Source organism: Colobus angolensis, unplaced genomic scaffold, assembly GCF_000951035.1.
Source record: "Colobus angolensis palliatus isolate OR3802 unplaced genomic scaffold, Cang.pa_1.0 Scaffold17, whole genome shotgun sequence".
Classification (NCBI taxonomy): domain Eukaryota; kingdom Metazoa; phylum Chordata; class Mammalia; order Primates; family Cercopithecidae; genus Colobus; species Colobus angolensis.
Genome location: NW_012114821.1, coordinates 20,452,940 through 20,458,264, shown reverse-complemented (window position 1 = coordinate 20,458,264; position 5,325 = coordinate 20,452,940).

The window sequence follows — 5,325 nt, the reverse complement described above, 5'->3', positions numbered from 1 at the left end:
ATTTCAAATGAACAATATTGAAAAAAACAGAATGGAGACTTATAGAAAGATAGCAAATAAGACTGCTCAGAAGAATAGAACCTTCATCTTTCCAATCATACTGCCATCAAGAGTGAAAAACTTACTTTGCTGGCTGTATACTTAGTGTTTTAGTAAGGGGAAAGGGAAGAAGAAAGGTAAAGTGTGATCACTGACACTGACAGAGGTTATACCTGCCTACCCCTACTAATTCTTCAAACCTAGCTTAAAAGTAACATCTTCTGGTAGCCCTTTCTTGACCTTTAGTTTTGTTTATAGCTTCTTAACGTCCAGAGCAACATCTGCTTACTGGTGGTGCTCTTCTCCTTCTTTGTTCCTCTTCTTCTCTCTCTTCCTCCTCCTCCTCCTTCTTCATACACATGACATCCGTAATTACTTGTTCACTGCTGTTTTCCCATTACACTCTAAACTCCAGAATGACAGGTACCATGTCTGCCTTGTTCACTGCCTGATTCCCGGCAACAAACACAGTGCCTGATACAAAGTAGACACTTCTTACATAACTACATTAAATTGGATTGATGGTCACCTAACTATGGCTTTATGAGCCATAAAGGAGAAAAAGAAAATGAAAACAATGTTCCAAATTAATACCGTTGGCTCCATCACTTGCAACTAGAATTTGCAAAAGATTACATAAGTGCTGAGAGGATGTCCAACAATTATATGATTGGGGTTAAAAGTCTTTGGATGAGGTAAATGGTGAGTGATAAAGTTTTGAAGGGCTGGGCCTGGTGGGTCACTCCTGTAATCCCAGCATTTTGGGAGGCCAAGGAGGGAGGATTGATTGAGGCCAGGATTTGGAGACCAGCCTAGGCAACATAGCAAGACACTGTCTCTATGAAAAATAAATAAATTCGCCAGGTTTGGTGGTACACATCTATGGTCCCAGCTACTTCGGAGGCTGATGTTGGAGGATGGCTTGAGCCTGGGACGTCAAGGCTTCAGTGAGCTGTGATTGTGTCACTGCACTCCAACCTGGATGACCAAGCAAGACCTTGTCTCAAATAAAAAAAAAAAAGAAAATTTTGAGAAGACAGTTATTTCGTTTGCTACCAAAACAATGGGCTAAAATTTTTTAAAAAGGAAGGTTGTATTCAATACATTGAGGAAACATTTACTATATGCCAAATACTGTGTATGCAACTGTGAATAAGACATGGTCCTTGTCTTAAGGAGTTGAATCCCTTGTGTTAAGGAAGCAGGAGCCTAGGAGAGCCAGAGTGGCACCACTTTAAAAATCAATTCCATCTTGAGACTAACAAGGCACATTCCTTTTTGGTCACAACCCATAATCAACACGTTTATAGTTGAGGAAACAGCCTAAAGATACCTATAAGGACACACTCCTACAAAAGCGGAAAGCCCAGATGTCCCAATACCCATAACAATATATAGTTTCAAGATAATTACAGTTAAGCTTGATGTATTCACACACTAGAATGTCAAGGATAGTTATCTTTAAATCAATAGAATAATAAATTTTGTCATGCTGTCTGCTCACCTGCACGTAGACACAGCTTAGCTTTTGACATAGACAAGACCTCTATATAAGGCAAGCTTAAAGCAAAGACAAGGCATGCCTCCTCTTGCTCTCTGGGGATGCCCTACTTTGTAATGGAGTAGCTTTTAATAAACTCTCCTCTCACTGCACTCTGCTACTAGCCTTGAATTCCTGCTTGCATGAGATCTCAGAACCCTCTCTTGAGCTCTTTTTTGGCAACTTGGAAAAGGCACTGTGAATAGATACTTATAGTACAAATTAGTGAGTGACTGCTACAGCAAAGAGGTGGAATTATGAACACTTGAAAAAAAAAAAGATGATTAATCTGAGGTCTCAAAGCATGGGTAGTTGAGGAAAGCTGGGTGGGACTTTATCTTGCATTGAGAATGACATTTAAGACACAAATCTAGCCTGGTGTGCCCAACTAGGCTAACTGTGAAAACTCAAAAGCTTAAGCAAGAAAGAGATCAGATGTGCTTGCTTGTTTCAAGATAACTAGATCTTTGTGTGGGGAGAAAAATCAAAGTCACGCGTTCCTAAATTCCTCACATATATTTTCTGGGCTTGGATTCAGACTCTGCTAGTCACTAGCTGTGACCACTTCCCTGTGCATGAGTTTTCTTGTCTGTAAAATGGGGCTAAAAAAAATAGTATCTTAGCCGGGTGTGGTGGCTCACGCCTGTAATCCTGGCACCTTGGGAGGCCGAGGTGGGCAGATTGCCTCAGCTCAGGAGTTGGAGACCAGCCTGGCCAACACAGTGAAACCCTGTCTCTACTGAAATACAAAAATTAGCCGGGCGTAGCAGCCTGCGCCTGTAGTCCCAGCTACTCAGGAGGCTGAGGCAGGAGAATTGCTTGATTCTGGGAGGCGGAGGTTGCAGTGAGCCGAGATCAGGCCACTGCACTCCAGCCTGGGTGACAGAGCAAGACTCCGTCTGCAAAAAAAAAAAAAAAGGTATCTCCCTAAAAGTGTTGTCAGGAAGCCAAAACGAGCTAATATATGAAAAGTATTTAGAACGCCACCTGTACTATATGTGTTAGCTCTTGTACGAAAGTATTTCTCATGTACCTACTTGATAGCATTATGACTTTCTGCCAGTAAGCAGCTGATTTTTGTCTCACATTTCGTTGCCTTTGCTTCAGGTCTCAATGACAGATTTCTGTTTTTGAATAAATGAACCATGGCAAGATTCAAAAATATTTAAGCAATGCTTGTATAACATTTAATTCAGTTCAGAAGATACAGGCATTCAGAGTGTGCTCTGCGGTAGGTATTACAAGTGCTCTTTTTGCCCCAAATTCAGAAGTGGATCTTGAACTGCCTAAAGGATTGAGATCTCACATTGTAAGAATGACTTTGTGAAGATATAAACATATGAAGAAAGTTGTTTTCCAGAGATTAAAAAATTATCTACTTACTAAGAAAAATTCCTTTTATGATAATCTTGAGTACAGAGTAAGCAGGTACAACCATCCTGGTGATAACTGTATTCCCATCTGTAAGAGTCAGTTGGCCAGGCTTGGTGGCTCATGCCTGTAATCCTAGCACTTTGGGAGGCTCAGGCGGGAGGATCACTTGAGGTCAGGAGTTTGAGACCAGCCTCGCCAACATGGTGAAACACCGTCTCTACTAAAAATACAAAAATTAGCCAGCGTTGTGGCACGTGCCTCTAGTCCCAGCTACCCGGCAGGCTGAGGCTTGAGAATCACTTGAAGCTAGGAGGCGGAGGTTGCAGTGAGCTGAGATTGTGCCACTGCACTCCAGCCTGGGCCACAGAGCAAGACTGTGTCACAAAAATAAAATAAAATTTAAAAATAATAAAAGAGTCAGCTGCTCCTCTATTATTTTAACAAAACAGAACTCACAGATACCAATAAGCAGTTTATTGAAGAATTCTCTTCAGGAAATTATTTCCCATACATTGAACTGATTCTCTTTTCTTGAGTCCTTTTAAGTTTGATGTATGGTTCAGGCAGCCAAACTTACTGATAACAGTGAGGAATATTGTAGGGGAAAGAATAAAAGTCTTGGAAAGCAAGGCTTTCCATTACTGATAATTGTGCATACTGGGGAACCACAAGATATGGATACCAGGACTTTGACTTTTGGTTTCATCATTACGATTTAATCACAGCTGTGATTTAGTCAAGCCACTTGACCTCTTTAATTTTCATTTTCCTCATTTTAAAAACCAAAGTTGTTTTGAGGGTCAAATGAATGCCTGTGCGGGTGTTTTACCAAATAATTATTTTATTAGCAGAGAAAACATAATATTGAGGGTGAAAAGTTATGAGAGGTGCCATATTTTTTTAAACCCTGCCAAGTATCTGATGCAGAATTGCAAGGGATGTTAGATTTCATGAAGAAATTGCCTTCTCCCCACAGAGGCAGAGTGACTTGTAACATCTGTAAAAGGTCACAGGCTGGTTAGCGGTAGCCAGAATCTAGGTCTCCTAACTGTAGTTGCCTAGTCTTGCTTTTACATGCCAGTGTCATTCATCATTTATTAAATACATGTTTTGGAGGATAAATTAAGTGCAGAGCATTGTGCTAGGTGCTGTGGGTGATCTTATCAGACACAGATCCTTCCCTTAGGGAATCTAGAGATTAGTAGGGATAAGACTCAGTTATAAGTGTACAGTCTGAATGTACACTTACAGATAAAGTATGAATAAGGCCGGGAATGGTGGCGCACGCCTGTAGTCCCAGCACTTTGGGAGGCCGGGGCGGGCGGATCACTTGAGGCCAGGAGTTTGAGAACAGCCTGGCCAACATGACGAAATCCTGTCTCTACTAAAAGTACAAAAATTAGCTGGGCGTGCTGGCCCACACCTTTAATCCCAGCTACTCTGGAGGCTGAGGCAGGAGAATCGCTTGAACCAGGGAGACGCAGATTACAGTGAGCTGAGATCACACCACTGCACTCCAGCCTGGGTGACAAGAGCTAAATTCGGTCTCAAAATAAATAAACACTTATGTGACTTGGTGAAGGTCAATGGCGATTTGGTGGAAGAGGTGACAATGCAGCCACGCTTCAAAGGGCAGAAGGGATTTGCACCTATTATCATAGGGCTTAAAGAGTTAAGAAACAGGATGAGCAAAGACACCGAGGTCTTAAGTTTCAATGAACTTTAGGTAAGTTTCATCGTAGTATAATAAGGGCTGTCTCACTCCGAGACTTTTGCACACTTTTGTTGCTCCCTCGGACTGCTTGTCCTGACTGTATAACCTCCCCTTGGGCGCCTCACCAGACTCCTTCAGGCGGAGGGAAGGACCGCCTCTTGTTTCCATGGCTCCCTCTCTAACCACCCCCTTCTCAGGATACCTATGACACGACTATTTGACTTTTTTGCCTCCGAGCCCCCACCCCTACGTTTCTGTTCTTGAGAGAACAGGGGCTGGGCGCATCCGTGTATCTCTAACCTGAGCACCTGGAGTGTCCTTTCCTTTTAAGGCAAACGCCTACTCATTCTTCCAGCTTCAGCTGGAATGTCAGGCTCCCCACGCACTCACGGCCTTCCCTTCCACCCTCTCCACATACACAGGGCAGGGAACCTGTGTCTGATTCCTCTTTCGGGCTCCAGGGACTGACACATCATAAGCGCGCAATAAGTGCTAGCGGAATGAATGGAAACGTTCCGACCTGAGCCAGCGGATCACCCCAGGCTTCTCCAAGCGAGCACACCTCTAGAGGTCCAGGGAGGGCGCAGGAGATGGAGCTGCTGCGGTGAACCGACCCCGACCCCGGCCCCGGCCCCGGAGCTCATCCCAGGCGACCCCT